Genomic DNA, 20,446 nt, shown 5'->3' with positions numbered 1-20,446 from the left:
GCCACAGGACACTGTCTAGTCAATGACTGGCTTGACCATGTATAGGAAGTAACTACACTGAACCAGCCAGCACTGAATGGAGAAAGGAGATTATGAGGGACAGTGGCGCATTCATTGACACATTGTTCATTCATTTGAAACTCTTGAAAGAACAGATTATTTGAAAGAAGAGAAGGGGCAGAGCAGAAACTTCAAGAAAACTCTAAATTATCCCTGGCTAAAAGTTAGCTTTCTCTTCTTTTTTCCTTTTGTTTTCTTTTGGTTGTTGTTTCAGAGACAAGGTCTGCCTTTGTTGACCAGGCTGGAGTGTAATAGGGTAATCCTAGCTCATTGCAGTCTCAAATTCCCAGGCTCCAACAATCCCCTCACATCAGCCTCAAGAGTAGTTAGAACTACAGGCATGTGCCACCATGCTCAGCCAATTTTTAACTTTTTTATAGAGACAGGGTCTTCTTATGTTATCCAGGTTGGCCTTGAACTCCTGGCCTCAAGCAATCTTTCCACTTGGCTTCCCAAACAGCTGAGATTAAAGGCATAAGCCATCTTGCCTGGCCATGTTTCTTATCTGAAATGTAGTAGGACTTTATTTATACATACAGCAACTGATACACTTATCAAAGCTTCCCCCTATTATAGTAATGAAAGCACATATCTGTCTTTATAAATGTACGTTCCTTGAGGGAAGGTCAATGATGTATCGTTTAAATGTCTTCACCACTCTCCTTTGGTGACTTCTCATTTTTTAACCAATTGGTGAGTGGTTAAATATGCGACACAAGACTCAGTCATTTGCTTTTCTCTAAATACATTCACTCTCAATATGACCCCATATCTCTGTGTCTTTAAATATAAAGCTGATGGTGCACATACCTCTTCCATGAATTCAGTTTAAATATCTTTAAAAATCTTCAAAATTTCAGCTTAGATGTCAAGAAGCATCTCAAAGTTAACATGCCACTAACAGTTGGCTTAGAATCTTTTCTCCCCAATCTGTCTTGTTCTTTGGTATTTTCTATTTCAGCAACTGATACCATCAGTTGACCCTGTGGCTAAAACCAAAAACCTATGATTCTATCATGACAACTTCCTTTTTCTAATACTGTGGTGTAAATCCCAGTATTTAACCTATCAGAAAGTTCTATATTCAAAGTCATATTTTCAATCCAACCATTTTTCTCCACCTGCAATCCTAAATTTAAGCAAGATTGCCTCTTGTCTAGTCCAGTGGTCTTCTGTCTGCCCTCCTGAATTCTACTCTCCCCCTTTTCTGTCAATACCCAGAAAGTTGACAAACTGAGCCTCCAAAAAGTAGAAATCAGATTGGACTATGGACTGCTTTCTAAATATCTCTCAGACTTACCCTGGTTTATTGTCTCTATATGATCAGGTTATTTGCCAATTTCTGACATTATCTCACTTTTTAATGCTCATATGTCTATTACTTAAATATATTTTACAATATTTAACACATGATTAGGCTTATTTGGATGTAAACACTGAGCTGCATGTAAAAATGCTATTGTTTCACATTTTTAATATTCTCATGAATACATTTACCTCTTGTCATGTTATTAACATTTTAATGAGCTATGCTTTCCTTTTGTGGCTACTCTGTGTGGAAGCTATTCTTGATCACTGAGCAATTCCCACCTGCTAAAGATGATTTCTGTAGGAGAGAACACAGTCTGCTGTCCAGCAGTTACGTACACTTGTCTTCCCTTCTAAAACGAAATCTTTTGTTGTAGTCATATCTCAGTAACATGTTTCTTTTAATTTTATTAGTTCAATTTTTACTTGAAATTGATGGTAGGTAATGACAGAGATCCTTAAGATGCTAAAGTTTTGGTCACAATATATTTCTTACAATCTTTGGGCACCATCTACATTTATAAAATATTTTTGACATATGACTGTTCTAAACATAGCATTCACAATAGTAATGATGAAAAATCTGATAACCTTCAGGTTATAGTTTGAAAATTAATGATGCAATGAACAGTTTCTGAATAAGTATGCCAGATTTTAAATAAATGTATATTTCTGGGAAGAATTTGGGGTCAGAAAATAAACACAACAGCTGCTTTTTAATGATATGTAGAAATTATGATTCTAATCTATTACATTTAATAGCACAATACATTTGAAAGAATGTACTACTAAGTATTCATGTTACTAAGCATTTTTGCACAATAAGCTTCACTAAAATAACTCACACTTTATGTTTTTGAAAATAGATTGGCATTTTTTTAGTGAGCTCATTTCTTTCTCTAACATGTGCCACTATCAAATAACTTTGGGCTTGGTTAGAGGAAAGATTTCCACTTTCGTTTCTTAACTCTTCAAGTTAGCCATCCATATCTTTGTACTACAAGTAAAACGTTTTTCCTCTGAGAAGTGACACATCAAGGGTAGACATCAGGGATTAATGCCCCCTTTGCTTAAATACTTTAGTGAGAGAATACAGTCTCCATTGCTAGAATAAACAGCAAATCTTGCTACATTAAGACTGTATTGTAAATGGTGGCCCTATTGACAATAGCGCTATCCATGTATACCTTTGTGGTTATGGTATTAACATACTTTGTTTTACATGGGTAATAAATTTCATTTATTTCTTAGGGGATATTGCACATATTCCTTAAGAATTCCAAGATAAATATTCATCACTATTTATAATCTAGGTCCAATAAAAACTTATTTTAAAATGTTATCATTTTAGGAATCTTTTCAGGGCTATTAAAATCAAAGGTATTCAACAAATTGGGAAGTACTATTTATTTAAAATGATTCAACACTGAGTAAGAGCAGGAGCAGCCTGACATGTTGTTACCTGGGTGAACTGCTATTTTCTACCCAGATCTATAGCATGGTACTTTAACTAGAACAGGCTGTCTGTAAAAATCAATAGCTTCATAAACGGAGGAATGTAACTTGATTTGAACATCTGATAGTTTAGTTTCCAAAATATATAAGAAACTCAATAGCAAAAAAACAAATACCCTGATTAAAAATTAGAAAAAGGTGTACATAGACATTTCTCAAAAGAAAACATACAACTGGACAACAGGAATACTAAAGAATGTTCACTATCACTAAGCATCAAAAGGAATGCAAATCAAAACCACAGCGAGATATCTTCTCACACCTGTTAAAATGGCTACTGTCAAAAAGACAAAAGGTAACAAGTATTGGAAAGAATATGGACTAAAGGGAATCTTTGCATACTGTTGGTGAGGATGTAAATTAATATAGCCATTATGGAAAACAATATGGAGGTCCTTCATATAATAAGAATAGTATGAATGTAAATTCCAGCAATACCGCTTATGGATATATATTAAAAGAACTGAAATCAAGACCTCAAAGAGATATCTGCACTCACATGTTTATTGTAGCATTATTCATAATAGCCAAGGTATGAAATCAATCTAAGTGCCCACCAAGCAATAAATGGATAAAGAAAATGTGAGACACATACACATACACACACACACTAGAATATTATTAGTGTTAAATAGAAAGAAATACTACTATTTGTCACAAGGTGGATGAACTTGAAGAACATTAGGCTAAGTGAAATAAGACAGTCACAGAAAGACAAATATGTTATGATCTCACTTATATGTGGAATCTAAAAAAGTTGAATTTACAAAAGCAGAGAGTAGAGTGGTGGTTGCCAGGGGCTGGGAGCGGGAGTATTGCTGAGATGTGGGTCAAAGAGCACAAAGTTTCAGTTAGGCAGGATGAATAAGTTCTGGAGATCTAATGTATAGCAATGGTGACCATAGTTAATAACACTGAATTGTATATTTGAAATTCGCCAAGAAATTAGATCTTAAATGTTCCCACAATACACACACACAAAGATAAATGTAGAATGATAGATACATCCATTCACTTGATTGTGTTAACCATTTTACAGTGTATACGTAGATCAAAACATGACATTGTACAGGTATTCCTCATTTTATTATGCTTTGCTTTATTTCACTTCTCAGATGTTGTGTGTTTTACAAATTGAAGATTTGTGACAATTCTGTGTATAACAAGACCATCAGCTTCATTGTTCCAACAGCACGTGCTCACTTCATGTCTCTGTCACATTTTAGTAATTCTCACCATATTTCAAACATTTTTGTTATCATATCTGTTACAGTAATCTGTGAGCAGTGATCTTTGATGTTACTATTTAATTGTTTTAAGACACCACAAACCATGCCATGTAAGGTAGTGAACTTAATTGATAAATGTTATATGTGTTCTGACTGCTCCATCACCTGGTCGTGTCTTTTATCTGTCCTTCTCTCTTCAATTCTCCCTATTTCCTGAGAAAAATACAATATTAAAGTTAAGCCAATTAATAATCCTACAATGGCTCCTAAGTGTTCAAGTGAAAGGAAGAGTCACACGTCTCTCACTTTAAATTAAAAGCTAAAAATGATTACACTGAGTGAAGAAGGCACGTGAAGAAAACATGATTAAGCTTGGAGAGGAAGGCTGGGAAGGACAACATTTAGGCATCACATGCCAAAGAGTTAGCCAAATTGTGAATGGAAAGAAAATTTTTTGAAGTAAATTAAAAGGGCTACATCGGTGAACACACAAATAATAAGGAAATAAAATAGTCTTATTACAGATAGTAAAAAATGCTTTAGTGGTCTGGATAAATGATTCTGGAAACCATCCAGAACATTCCCTTCAGCCAAGGCCTAATCCAGAGCAAGGCACTAAATTGCTTCAATTCTATGAAGGCTCAGAGAAGTTAGGAAGCAGTGGAAGAAAAGTATGAAGCTGGCAAAGGTGGATCAGCGAGGTTCAAGGAAAGCAGTTGTATCTACAGCAAAAATCCCAAGATGAAACAGGAAGTGCTGATGTAGAAGCTACAGCAAATTATCCAGATGACTTAGTTAAGATAACTGATGGGAGATGAACCAATAGCTAGACTACCAAGAAATGAAGACAGAAGACCCAAATAAACAAAATCAGAAATGAAGATATTACAACTGATGCCACAGACATACAAAGGAGCATCAGAGACTCTTGTGAACAACTATATGCCGACAAACTGAAAAACCTAGAGGAAATGGGTAAATTTCTGGGAGCATATAACCTACCAAGATTGAATCAGCAAGAAATAGAAAACCTGAAGAAGCCAATAATAAGTAGCAAGGTTGAATCAGTAATAGAAAGTCTTGCAACAAAAACGGCCCATGAGTAAGTGGATTCACAGCTGAATTCTACCCAAATGTACAAAGAACTGGTATACCAATCCTCCTGAAACTGTTCTGAAAACTGAATAAAAAGTATTTCTTCCTGTCACAGTTTTTGAGGCCAGTATCATCCTGATACCAAAACTAGACAAGGACACACACAAAAGAAAAACATAGGCCAATATCCCTGATGAACATTGACACAAAAATCAACAAAATACTATCAAATTGAGTCCAACAACACATCAAAAAGATAATACACCATGATCAAGTGGAATTTATACCAAGGATGCAAGAATGGTTCAATATATGCAAATCAACAAATGTGATACATCTCTTCAACAGAATGAAGGCCAAAAGCCACATAATCATCTCAATAAACACAAAGAAATCATGTAATAAAATTTGACATCCTTTCAAAACAAAAACTCTCAACAAACTTGATACAGAAAGGATATGCCTCAAAGTAGTAAAGGTCATATATAACAAACCCACAACCAACATTATACTGAACAGAAAAAGATGAAAACATTCCGGCTAAAAACTGGAACAAGACAAAGATGCAAACTTTCACCTCTCCCATTCATCATAGTACTAAGTCCTAGCCAAAACAATTGGCAAGAGAAATAAATAAAATGCATACAAATTGGAAAAATAGGAAGGGAAGTACAATTATCTTTATTCACTGATGATATAATTTTGTACCTAGAATATCCTGAAGTTTCTGCCAAAAGACTCCTGAACTTGATCAACGACTTCAGTAAAATTTCAGGATTCAAAATCTAGTTACAAAAATCAGTAGCATTTCTGTACATAAATAATGTAGCCAAGAAAGAAATCAAGAAGACAGTATCATTTACAACAACTACACTAAAGTAAAATACCCAGAAATCAATTTAACCAAGAAAGTGAAAGATCTCCACAAAGAAAACTGCAAAAACGGATGAATGAAATTGAAGATGACACAAATAGAAAAATATCCCATGCTCATAGATAAGAAGTATTAATATCATTAAGATGACCATACTGCCCAAAGCAATCTACAGATTCAAAAAAATCCTAATCAAAATACCATAATTCTTCACAGAATTAGAAAAAATTCTAAAATTTATATGGAAGCAAAAAGACCCCAAATAGCCAAAACAATATTAAGAAAAAGATCAAAGCTGGCATCACGTTATCTGACTTCATAATATACTACAAAGCTGTAGTAATCAACACAGTGTGGTATTGGTAAAAAGACACACAGACCAATTAAAAAGAATAAAGAACCCAGAAATAAAGTCATATATTTACACTCAACTGATCTTGACAAAGCTGACAAAAACTTACATTGGGGAAATAAACCCTTCTTTAATAAACAGTGCTGAGAAAATTAGATAGTCACATGGAGAAGAATGAAACTGGACCTCTATCTCTTACCATACACAAAAATCAATTCAAAATTGATAAACAACTTACATTTAAGACCAAAAACTATAAAACCCCTAGAAGAAAAAACCTAGTGCAAACTTTCATGGACCTTGGTCTAGGAAAGAATTTATGACCTAGACCCCAAAATCATAGGCAACAAAAACAAAATAGACAAATGGAACTATTTTAAGCCAAAAATCTTCCGCACAGCAAAGGAAACAATCAACAGAGTAAAGTGACAGCCTATTGAATGGAAGAAAATATTTGCAAACTATTCATCCAATGGGAGACTAACATCCAGAATGTATGAGGAATTCAAACAACTCAACAGGAAAATATAAATAATCTCATTAAAAATTGGAGACAAGACATGAAATGGTATTTCTCAAAAGAATACATACAAATGGCCAGCAGGTATATGAGAAAATGTTCAAAATCAATGAAGAAACACAAATCAAAATTATAATGAGATGTGTTATTAATCCAGTCAGAATAACTATTGTAAAAAGGCAAAACAATAACAGATGTTGGTGTGGATGTGGAAAAAGAGAAACGCTTATACACTGTTCACATGAATATAAATTTGTACAGCCACTGTGGAACACAGCATGGAGATTTATCAAAAAACCTAAAGATAAAATTATTGTTCAATCCAGTAATCCAACTATTGGATATCTACCCAAAGGAAAATAAAGCAATATATCAAAGGACACCAGCACTCACATGTTTATTGCTGCACTATTCACAACAGCAAATATATAACATCAACCTATATGTTTGTCAATGGATGGATGAATAAAACGTGGTGTATACATACAGTAGAATACTTTTCAGCCATAAAATTGAAATCATGTCATTTGCAGCAACATGGATGGATCTGGAGATCATTATCATTAGCAAAATAAACGAGGCACAAAAATACAAATATGGCAAGTACTCACTAGTCTGTGGGAACTAAAATCTAGTTGATCACGTGGAGGTTAAGAGTGGAAAAAAACAGAGATTGGAAAGGATGAGTGAGAGCTGGGATGATGAAGAGAACTGGCTTAAAGGGTACTAAATGTAGTAGAAATAGCAAGAGAACTAGATGTGACTGAATTGCTGCAATTTCATGATAAAAGTTGAACGAATGAGGAGTTGTTTCTTATGGATAAGCAAAGAAAGTGGTTTCTTAAGGTGAAATCTGCTCTTGGGGAAGATACTGTGAACATTGTTGAACTGACCACAATGGATTTAGAATACTTGTATGGTAAATACATACAATTTTTATTTATTAATAAAGCTGAGGGGAGAAAAATCATATAATTGAGTCCAGAGACATTGAATAAAGACATTTTCAGATAAGGAAAAAAGAAATAATTTATCACTGGCAGAGCTGTTTACCAGAAATATTAAAGTGAGAACTTTAAGCTGAAAGGAAATCTCACCAGGTAATAATACAAGTATATGCAAATACAGAGAAAGCACCAAAAATACAAATATTTAGGAAAATATAAAAGTCCATATACTTCTTTTAAATTCTTTATAAATAATAAAATTGTATAAAATAATTATTTTAAAAATAAGTTTATAACATATAGATGTAATGCACAGGCATAACTCATATTGTGCTTTGTTTTGTTGTGTTTTAAAGATACTGTGTTTTGTTTTTTTCACAAGTTGAAAGTTTATGGCAAACTTGTGTAGAACAAGTCTATCAACACCATTTTCCAACAACATGTGCTTACTTTGTGTGTCTGCACAAAGTAAGAGATTTTTTAGCAATAAAATATTTTTCAATTATGATATGTACATTGATTGTTTCAGACATAATGCTTGCATAGTTAATAGAATACATTATAATGTAAAAATAACTTTGATATGCACTAAGAAACAAAAAACTTGGTGTGACATGCTTTATTGTGATAAGAGCTTTATTGCAGTGGTGTCCAACCAAAGCCTCAATATCTCAGAGATACACCTGTGTGTGACAATCATAGCCGAAAGTTGAGGAAGATGAAATGGAGCTATATTGAAGCAAATTCTCCATAGTTTAAGGAATTAAAGCTGCTATTATTCTTAAATTGAATGCTATAATTTGAAGTTCATATTGTTGTTCCTAGAACAATAACTAACAAAATAAATCACAGGGACAAGATGGCCACCTATAAGCCAAGAAGGGAGGCCTCAGAAGAAACCAACCCTCTGCACACCTTCATCTCAGACTTCCAGCCTCCGGAACTGTGACAATAAATTCCCGCTGTTTAAACTACTCAGTCTGTGGTACTTTGTTATGACCACCCTATACACAATACAGTCACCTAATAAGATTCTGTTGTAGCATTATAAACGCATCAGTTACTTCTGAAATGGTTAAAGAATTATAAGCATCAAAAGAAACAAAGTCCTGAATGATTTCAAATCATAACATGAAAAGAAAATCCCTAATTAAAAAAAAGTAAAAGAAAATAAATCAAAAAGTATAGTGGATTTGAATAGCTCTTTCTTTAAAGAATAATTATATATGGCTAATAATCATATAAAAAATGCCCAACATCACTATCCACTATGAAAGTGCACATGAAAACAAGAAACACCACTTCTCGAACACTAGAATGGCTTTAATAAATAGGCAAAAGACAACTTATGCTTATATATTATTTTTCCAAAAATGTCTCAAGTATATGATTCTGTAACTTTTTCTTTTAATGAGCACTTCTATACAAACTTAGCTCTCAAACATAAAATCAAAAGGCCAAATCCAGTTGAATAAATTCTCTGCAATTGCCAGTTCCATCCTTTTGGAAAGTTCTGTAAGTTTAAGTGATTACATGTGAATTCACCAGGTTGAAATTTCAGTTTTTACAACCACTTTCTTATATTCAAAGGGCTTCCAATTTGAGTCACCATTATCATTAATAATAGTACTATAGGGATGTGGAGATAATTACCATCAATCTCCCTGGTATGGAAAGTTATTGCTTGTATCTGAGATAGAACATATAAACTTCCCTCTCAATTTGTGCCTTTTTTCAGAAGCAGGAGAGAATCAGTAGTCAATGTGCTTTATAGGGTACAGGAATATTGTAAGTCTTGGTTTATTCAAAAACTCAGCCACAAAAATTCAATTCTAATAAGATAATAAGATCATTTATCTCCATATCTGGCACTTATTGTCTATAAGATAAAATCTTATTCTCCTTTAAATGTTAGTTAACTAGATTTTCATAATTTTTATGTAAATCTGGAAATTGTGAAGAAAATCCTAGGAGTTGTAGATAATTTTTGAGGAAGGAGAGAGAGGGTTTTCTTTCTGATTATTTCCAAATCTTTTTCAAATATGTACACATGGCAGTCTCAACTAAAGTCAGGTAACTGTTGGCTAGGAACATTATTTATTATTCTATTTTCCTTTCAAAATGCTAGGCTGTGCAGAGATACTTTCATAAACTGAGGAATTGTATGATGATTCATCTCAGAAGATTAAAAATTAATAAACTTGTTCTGAGAGAATCAGTATGAAGGGGCAAATCAGGCTTGTCCAATATTCCTCTAGTGTAGGGATTTGTAACCCTTTTCACACCAAAGACTGGGAAAATCCAGTGAAGCTTACAGGCTCGTTCTCAGTATATGATTTTTACTGAAGTAAAACATACATATCGTACAATTCTCCACTTTTAAGTGTATAGTTTAGTAGTGTTAAGATCTCCAAAATGTTTTTATCGTGAGGAATTTGAAACTCTGTATGGATTAAACAACAAAGCTCCTTTCCCCCTTTCCCCAGCCCCTGGTAACAACTATTATGCTTTCTATATCTACACTGTAAATAGTGTTGCTATGAACATGCGCGTACAAAGATCTCTTTGAGAACCTCACTTTTTTTGGGGGGTAAATACCTAGAAGTGTGATCGCTGATTATCATATGATATTGGTATTTGTAATTTTTTGAAGGAAGTCAGTATCGTTCTCCATAAAGGTTGCACCATTTTACAATCCAACCAACAATGCACAAGGGTTTCAACTTGTCCACATCCCTGCTAACACATTCGTTACTTTCTGGTTTTGTTTTTGATAGTTTCTATCCCAATGGTTGTGTGGTGATATCTCACAGGAAAATGAATTTCTCTGATGATTAATGATACTGAGCATCTTTTCATGTTTGCTGGACTTTGCATATCATCTTTGGAGAAATGTTCATTCAAGTTTTTTACCTACTTTTAATTGGGTTACTTGAACTTTTGTTCTTGAATTGTAGGAGTTCTTTATATATGCTAGATATTAACCTCTTAACAGCTATGTGATTTACAAATATTTTCTTCCATTTCATGGGTTCTCTTTTTACTCTGTTCATGATATCCTTTGACAAATGAAAACTTTTAAGTTTGATGAGGCCTCATTGGCCTATTTTTGCCTTTGTTTCCTGTGTGCTCACTGTAATTTTTATACATTTATAAAATAAAATACTTAGGATTACAAATAAATTTAATTATTTTGAAACATATTAGTCAAACTATAGAGACTATAAAATTCAGTTATGTATGTGATCATATTGATACATCAAATGATGAAGTCTTAAGGTTGGACTAATAAGTAGCAAAATATTGTGGTAGTTTTGATTTTAAATGTGAAGCAGGTTCACTCTGCACTGGTTCCCAACTTGCTTTTGTTTGATGAGATAGAACACCTATACATAATGAGTTATATGAAGTAGATTTATTACTTACAAATAGACAGAAAGAGACAACAGAAGCCTAGTATTGCTTGTAAGCCAGCCTGCCATGGCTCAGGAAAGCTGCCCAGGGTAGATAAAGTCTTATCTGTGCATACCTTAATTGCACCATGGCTAAGAGGCCCTGGAAACCAGCACATAATGGGTTTTATAACCACAGAGTTCCATGGATCACTGGGTTAAAGCATTGAAGGACATTCTGTTTCTAGGGAAGGACTGGGAAAGAGACCAGACTGTTCCAGATAGTTCTTTCTTATCTCAGGACATTGCATTCACAACACATTCTGCAATCATTCTTGAGAACTGTAAGTGAAAAAATGGGGAGAAATGGGTTGGTCTAAGGTCACCCAGAGAATTATTCTCCAGTCAACATATTTCAGTATATCTGCAGCAAGGTAATGTGATATGAAAATATACAAAATTTTAATTGGCGACAAGATAGGCCAGGCACTCTAATACTACTTTGTATTGTCTGCATATATCTAAGATGTACTAAATTTCAGTTAGATATATTAGTGAACATAAAGATTTAACTTTTTTGTTCCCCTACAAAGTTCATAGGTTGAATCCCATTGTGGGCTGTGGATACAGAACCATTGTTGTAGTGCTTGGGTGCATGGTTCAACAATGGCTATTAAGAAAAGTGAAATACTAATTTTCCCCCACCACACACCCCTATTATACTCTTCAAGGACCTTCTATCCAATATTGTCCAAAACAAATTCCCACACCTAAGGACCTTAAAATCAATATGGTGCAGAAGACAGGATGCATAGCAGAAGAAACAACTCTGTCAATGTGTTTATTAAAAAGTCCTTTAGGTGTCAAGATTATTTTACTGACAACAATTAATTAAATTAACCTTACAAATATACACATTTTAAAAAATTTTTAAATCTTTTGCAATATTCTTTCCTTATGGATTTTTATGACAAGAAACATAAAGATTTAAGGCCATTCAATAAAACACATTTTCACAATAGGCATACATGAGTACTTAGCCTAGCCAATCCCCATATTGGCAATGAAAAAGTAATTTCTTGCAAGAAAGAATATTTGTAAAGGAGATATAACTCACACATATGTCTCATTCCTTGGAAACTGATTCAATCAGAGAGCCAAGAAAAATACTGAATAAAATATAAGTTTTCGCGCTTTATGAACTAGGGAAAATGGAGTGCATTAAACACAAAACTCCAGGAATACTTCTATTGAATAAAGCAGTAGGGATTCTTCAGTTGGTCAGTTGCCCTAATGAATAGAGTCTATAATTAAATCAAGACCCTAACAAAATGACTTTTATGATGAAAGAAAATGGCTGACAGGCAATAAGACGTGTGTGAATGTGTCTTAAAAGCTTATCAAAACAAAATAACAATATTTTCAAAGAAACTTTGTAAAAATATAATTTACAGAAATAATCAAATTATAAGCAGACATATTAAGAAGGCAATTTAATTGCCCTTGACCTACTTTAGCAATTGAGTCCTTCTTGATATTCCGTCTCTTTTAGGGATTTCTTTTCATTTTATAATTTTTTTTTGAATTAAAAAGTAAAGTGACATCAAGCATACCTTATGATTTTTATTTGAAATTTAAAAGGGTTTATAAGGCTAGAGTTAGCATTTTATATATATATATAGTATATAAATATATACACATCTGTATGTACATAAAAACACACATTACACAACCACATATATAGATATATAGCATATCTATAATAATGTTTACATTAGGTGAATTAAAATAGCTGTTTCTTTGGTAATGTTAACTTCTTTGAAATTAACACAGCTTCACAGTAAAAAATAAAGACGGGGTACTGCTAAAGAGTATTTTTAATGTCCTTAAATAAGCAACTTACAATTTCCATAAAATCAGTGAATAATAGGCAAATTTATTTTGGGATTTATAGTTAAAACAAACACAAAGAAAACAAACTTTAACCAGACATATTGAAATCATTGAAATCATTCAGACAAGTGTTTTTGATGTTACTTGATTGATGACGTTTATTTCATTTACTCTAATTCGTGGTATATATGCTTCCTATGAGTGCTAATTCCTATGAGTGCTAACATAATAACTATATATTGTATATTTCACTTTTATAGATCATATTTCAAGTGTGTTGGTAGAGCTTCTCCTTTGATGGAAACATTTGTTATACAGGTAACTTTTATATGCTTATACATCAAACATTGCGTGGGTGAAAGTTTGCTCTTGAGTGTGCATGTAAACGTTTCTTTAAAATGATCACTTACGAGGAAATGTATTTTTTTTCTAAACACAGGCAACTGTTCTAGATTTTGTGTATTGCTTTTTTGATACCCTTATAATTCTCACAACACAATATCCATTCAATAAATGTGTGTGACAATATGTTATTTCACTAACATTGCTCAACTATTCCATCAATTTCATCAGTTGAGTATGAAACAAGAAAAAAAGTACACATATGTAAAAGATAGATATGTCAGTTGATTGGATGGATAGAAGGATAGATACTAGATATGTGGATAGATACTAGATATGTAGATAGATTGGTAAGTGGGAAGGCAAAGGATAGAATTGTGGATGGGAAAAAGAGAGAGACAAAATGAGAGAGCACAAGAGAAAAAAGAGATGACAACATGGCATTTTAAAGCATAGCTTTCTAAAATCAGATCTGTGGATTTGATTGCCTCAATCGGAGTGCTGCATTTATACTTGACTCTGTGGTCATAGGAGAGTCTTTAAATATATATATATATATTTAAGTTTCATTTTCTTTTCCAATTTAAAAAACATAATAATTTAAACAGAAATATAAAAATCAACCTAAAATGGCCAGGCACGGTGGCTCACGCCTGCAATCCGAGCACTTTGAGAGGCTGAGGCAGGTGGATCACCTGAGGTCAGTAGTTCAAGACGAGCCTGGCCAAAATGGTGAAACCCCGTCTCTACTAAAAATACAAAAAATTAGCTGGGCATGGTGGCGGGCACCTGTAATCTCAGCTAGTCGGGAGGCTGAGGCAGGAGAATTGCTTGAACCCGGGAGGTGGAGGTTGCGGTGAGCCAAGATCACGCCATTGCACTCCAGCCTTGGTGACAGAGCAAGACTCTGTCCAAATAAACAAACAAACAAATAAAAACCTAAAATGTGTATAAATGCCTTTAAAAAGTTCTTATAAAAAGGGCTTACTTTTAAATGAAATTCTTGCAATTACTTCAATATCTTTTTTCTTTTATTTATTTCTTTTTTTTTTCTTTTTTGAGACAAGGTTTCACTCAATCTCTAAGGCTGGAGTGCAGTGGCACAAACTTGGCTCACTGCAACCTCCACCTCCTGGGTTCAAGCGATTTGCCTGCCTCAGCCTCCCAAGTGACTGGGACTACAGGTGCACATCACCATGCCTGGCTAATTTCAATATATTTTACAACTTAAAATAACACCCACTACAAAGAGTATGAAACAAATGTTTTCAGAAAAATGGGGAGAGTATAGTTATACTTTTTGAGGCATTCCTAATGTTATTAGCATGTTTTCTTTCTACATTAATCCAAAGAGCACGATTTCATGAAAATATAGTGAAAGAGGTATATTGTGAAGAATGAGAGTAGAAATGCGTAGTCTTGACCAGTGAAACTGACTTTGGGGAAAAAGAAGTATTTTAGGGAAGGGAATAATTCCACAGGTGGTGCACATTGGAGATTGTTTATCCACTTATGTTTTCAAGTTTCATAATAAACTGAAGAAGTAAGCAGAAATTGTAACAAGAGAATATATATTTCTAGATGATGAATCTTGTAAAATTAACTTCTTTCAGAGATAAATATATGAAAATATTCAAACATGGGCCTTCTCAGTGGAAAAAAACTATGAAAAAAGTTAAAATTATTATGTCTAGACATGATATACACAATATTTAGAGGCAGTTTTAGAAATTTCTTGTCAATATTAATGAATAAAGGAAGATTGCTGGAAGAGATTTTCATTTACATAAACTCCACTTTCCATGTGGAGGGATTACATCTTGAGAAACATTTCCACCTTTTTGCTGTGCCTGTTCATCATGTTGGTGAATGGCATCCATTTCTTCACTCTTCTTGATTGGGTAGAAGTAATTTCTTATAAGTTGCAAGCATTACTGAATCATTCATGTTTTTGTTTTATTGTTCTACCCTGTTTAACAACAAGTCTAGCTAAATACATGAAGCCTGAAAATGTGCATTTTCCTAGGTGTGATATCCTGGTATTGAGATTGGTATTGTGGGCATTGCTGGAGATGGAGAATTTGCAAGGACTTTGACCACAGATTTTAAATGTTCTTTACCAACTCCACTTTCAGTGTCAATGCTTATATTGTAGTTCCATATGAACGTATCTACTTTTTTCTTAGATTGGCCAAGACTCAGGAGGTAAAGAAAAACACACTATTTTTTACCTCTCCTTATAAAATAACATCAGAAAATTATAATCACTACTTTTTTTTCTTTTTTTTTTTGAGACGAAGTCTTTCTCTGTTGCCCAGGCTGGAGTTCAGTGGTACAATCTCAACTCACTGCAACTGCAACCTTTGCCTCCCTGGTTCAAGCAATTCTCCTGCCTCAGACTCCTAAGTAGCTGGGATTACAGGCATGCACCACCATGCCTAAGTTTTTGTATTTTAATAGAGGTGGGGTTTCACCATGTTAGCCAGAGTGGTCTCGATCTCCTGACCTTGTGATCCACCTGCCTCGGCCTCCCAAAGTACTGGGATTACAGAGGTAAGCCACCGTGCCCGGCCATAATTACATTTTAAAAAATATAATACCTATGACTTATGTAAGATAGGTAGAACACAGAATTACTGTCATGAAAATTAAAATGTATTAAATATTATTTTAGATTAAGATAGAGGCTATATAAAATTGGATGAGTAATAACTTAAAAATCTTTGAACTATTTTTGCTATAGAAGATAGGGAACATATAAACACAAATGAAATAATTAAGTAATGATATAATGGAAAGTTAATCATAACCTATTGTAGGATTAATAGATAATCTTGGTTGATTTTAGAAAATAAACACCTATTCTCCACTAACTAAAATAAAAATACTTATGAACTAGGAAAAAGGTAAAAAGTCTCATGAATGCACATAGAAAGGTAGATGCATATTCAAAGAAAAGAAATAAAAGCAAAGCAGTGCAAAACAAAAACAACAGCAATTTCTATACCTTGATGACACTGGCAAATTTGAATCAAAGAAAAGCATAGAGAAATAAAAGCCAGAGTAATAAAAGTCAGATTAATGTAAGACATCTTTGTTATAGAAATAAATTTCAAAAAACAGTTGGGCAACATTTCTAAACCTTGAGGGCAAAATGTTTTGCCCCAATACTGGAATATGGAGATAAGTTTTCTTTCATATCTTTATGTGATCTTGGACAATTTCAGATATCCAGCATCTCAGGGGATCTGAGATGATTTAGGAATAGGAATATTGACTCAGGTTAGGTCCCTTGCAAGGAAAGCCTAAGAGAGGAATTCTTGTAAAGGCAATTCTCAAGGTAGCATTCTTAGAAGCGGAATAGAGAAACTGACTGGCTAGACAACTAAGAAAGAATGAGATCTTAATTAGAGACAAGAAGTGGCTCAGTTTCACAGGGCAATTGGAGCATGAGTGGCACCATAATGTTGGAGCTTCTTTGAGGGCACATCACCAGCCTTTGTACCTCTGTGCCAGTCAGAGGGACACTGGATGACTGGCTGCCCTGGGAGCCAAAAATTCCTCTCTTATTTAAGTGAGGGCAATAACCTAATAGAGACAACTGTGTGCCACTCGCAGCCAGCAATCAAAGCAAGCAAACAAGGGGCACAACAGCTCAGTGAAGCGGCTCTGACTGGGGTCCAAGACATCCTTACACTTCTTCCCCTACAATGCTTAGTTTAACTTGTTTATTAATAACATTACTGTTCACAATTTCTGTGAAATGTAGTAAAAGGAACATTAATGTGAGGATCTAGCTGCTGCTTTAGTTGCTACCAAGGCTATAACAAATATATATCATCCCTCTTATTCTCTTTGATTCTAGATTCCAATTTCATGCACCAAACACTTCTGCTGAGCTCACTTCTGAGCAACTAAATAGTGGCTTCCCTAGTAGATTAAAACTGAACCTTATCCCTGAAATGTCTGGGTTCTTGGTAACCAAGCTTATCTAAGGCTCCATGTGCTAACAGCATTACAGTTAAATGTGTCATATGGCGGGGGCAGGGGACCAAGATGGCCAACTAGAAATAGCGGCAATCAGAGGCTCCCATCGAAAAGATCCATAATAAGTAAGTGAATCCTTCACCGGCAACCAAGGTATCCAGCTTCTCTCATCAGAACTGACTAGGAAACTGGCATGCTCCACAGAGAGAAAGGATGTGCAGTGTGGTGTAGCAGCCCACCTGAGAGCCACACGAGCAGGGGAGCCTCCACCACCCAGCCAAGGGAGGTGGTGAGTGAGCATGCTGCCCAGGCTGGGAAACCATGCTTTTACCACAGAAATGTGCAACGCATGAAGTGGAAGATCCCACTCACAAACCCATGCCATGGAGCCATGCAGATTATCAACAGCCTCTCAGCTGGAATAGGCTTAAGCCTACCAATCTCCCAGCGGGAGGGGCGACCAGCACCACAGCTGCAGCTTCCTGCTGTGTCAGCCATCTGAGCTTCTTGGGGAAGGGGCAACATTCAGCATTGGGACTCACAACTTCCTAACACACTAAGCTCCCTGGGCAGGGGAAGGGCGGCATTCATCTCTATAGCTCCAGGCTGTGCATTTCCCCTGCTGGAGCCAGGGAGGCTGGACGGCTTGGTCCCAAGATGTGTCCCCCACAGCCCAACACACCAGCTGTGGAAGACTGCAGCCAGAGCGCCTCTTCAGGCCTAACCCTGACTCATTATTCCTCACTGGGAGGGGCTTCCATGCAGGAACTCCCATAACTCCAGCCAGAGGCTCAGGGACAGAACCTGAATCTCTCTGGGCCTGATCCCCTAGGGGAATGGGTGGCCACAGACTCTGTGGACCAGCAGACTTATCCTTTCCTCCTGGTAGTTCTGAGGAATATGGGCAGCCTAGATGAGTGGGTTTCCCCCCAGCAAAGCACACCCCCTCCACCAAGGGACAGTCAAGGTACTTTGTTAAACATGTCCTGTTCCCCGTGTCACCCAACAACTGGGTAAGACCCTCTGACAGGGGTTGTCAGACATCCTATACAGGAGCGATCCTACTGGCATCAGGTTGGTGCCTGCCCCTCAAGGTCAGAGATCCCAGAAGAAGGAGCAGGCATTCATCTTTGCTGTTCTCCAGCCTCCATGAGTGACATCTCCAGGAGTGGGAGTGAACCAAGTGAATAGAACCTGAAGTGAACCCCCAGCAAACCCCAGCAGCCCTGCAGAAGAGAGACACGATCATTGAAAGAAAAACAAACAAACAGAAAGCAACAATAACAGCATTGACAACAAGATAAAAGCCCCCGCCAAAAAACCCATCAAAGGTTTGGCAGCCACAAAGATCAAAACTAGACAAACTCATGAAGATGAGAAAGAATCAACCAAAAACAGCTGAAAACCCAAAAGGCGAGAGTGCCTCTTCTCCTCCAAGTGATCAGTGTCTCTCCATCAAGGTCAGAGAATTGGATGGAGGATGAGATAGACGAATGGACAGAAGTAGGTTTCACAAGATGGGTAATAAAAAACTACCCTGAGCTAAAGGAGCATGTGCTAACCCAATGCAAGGAAGCTAAGAACTTTGATAAAAGGTCAGAGGAGCTGCTAACTAGAATAACTAGTTTAGAGAGGAACATAAATGACCTGATGGTGATGAAACACACAGCATGAGAACTTCATGAAGCATATACAAATATCAATAGCTGAATTGACCAAGCGGAAGAAAGGATGTAAGAGTTTGAAGAACACTTTGCTGATATAAGACATGCAGACAAGATTAGAGAAAAAGAATAAAAATGAATTAACAAAGCCTCCAAGAAATATGGGACTTCGTAAAAAGACTGAACCTACGATTGATTGGAGTACCTGAAGGAGACGGGGAGAATTGAAACAAGCTGGAAAACACACTTTAGGATATTATCCAGGAAAACTTCCCCAACCTAGCAAGACAGGCCAACATGCAAATTCAGGAAATACAGAGAACACCACTAAGATACTCCATGAGAAGATCAACCCCAAGACACATTATCACCAGATTCTCCAAGGTTGAAATGAAGGAAAAAATGTTAAGGGCAGCTAGAGAGAAAAGCCAGGTCATCTACAAAGAAAAGCCCATCAGACTAACATTGGACCTCTCAGCAGGAACTCTACAAGCCAGAAGAGATTGGGGGCCAATATTGAACATTCTTAAAGAAAAGAATTTTCAACCCATAATTTCATATCCAGCCAAACTAAGCTTCATAAGCAAGGGAGAAAGAAAATCCTTTTCAGACAAGAAAAAGCTGAGGGATTTCATTACCACCAGGCCTGCCTTGGAAGAGCTCCTGAAAGAAATCCTAAATATGGAAAGGAAAAACCAGTACCAGCCACTGCAAAAACACACCAAAATATAAAGACCAATGACATTATGAAGAAACTGTATCAACTAGTGTGCAAAATAACTAGATAGCATAATGATGACAGGATCAAATTCACACATAACAATACTAACCTTAAATGCAAATAGGCTAAATGCCCCTGTTAAAAGACATAGACTGTGAAATTGGATAAAGAGTAAGGCCATTGGTGTGTTGTATTCAGGAGACCCATTTCATGTGCAAAGACACACATAGGCTCAGAATAAAGGGATAGAGGAAAATTTACCAATCAAAACAAACAAACAAACAAACAAAAAAACAGCGGGGGTTGCAATCCTAGTTGCTGTCAAAACAGACTTTAAACCAACAGAGATCAAAAAAGACAAAGAAGGGCATTATGGTAAAGGGAACAATTCAACAAGAAGATCTAACTATTTTAAATATACATGCGCCCAGTACAGGAGCACCCAGATTCATAAAACAAGTTCTTAGGGGCAGACAAAGACACTTAAACTCCCACAATAATAGTGGGAGACTTTAAGACCCCACTGTCAATGTTAGACAGATCAACG

The 20,446-nt window shown here is 35.6% G+C and overlaps 1 long non-coding RNA gene across 1 annotated transcript in view; it reads left to right on the top strand.

Annotated features, from left to right (window-relative positions):
• The first annotated feature begins 11,579 nt into the window (after positions 1 to 11,579).
• Positions 11,580 to 20,446, top strand: part of LOC129022495 (uncharacterized) — a 78,361-nt gene continuing 69,494 nt past the window's right edge. The window contains exons 1-2 of the long non-coding RNA XR_008496444.2: positions 11,580 to 11,726; positions 13,446 to 13,503. This is a non-coding gene — a long non-coding RNA (uncharacterized LOC129022495). The remainder of the gene's footprint in view (positions 11,727 to 13,445; positions 13,504 to 20,446) is intronic.

This window comes from Pongo pygmaeus, chromosome 22, assembly GCF_028885625.2.
Source record: "Pongo pygmaeus isolate AG05252 chromosome 22, NHGRI_mPonPyg2-v2.0_pri, whole genome shotgun sequence".
NCBI lineage: Eukaryota > Metazoa > Chordata > Mammalia > Primates > Hominidae > Pongo > Pongo pygmaeus.
The sequence above is the reverse complement of the archived record's forward strand: the minus strand, read 5'-3'. Positions and strand labels throughout refer to the sequence as shown.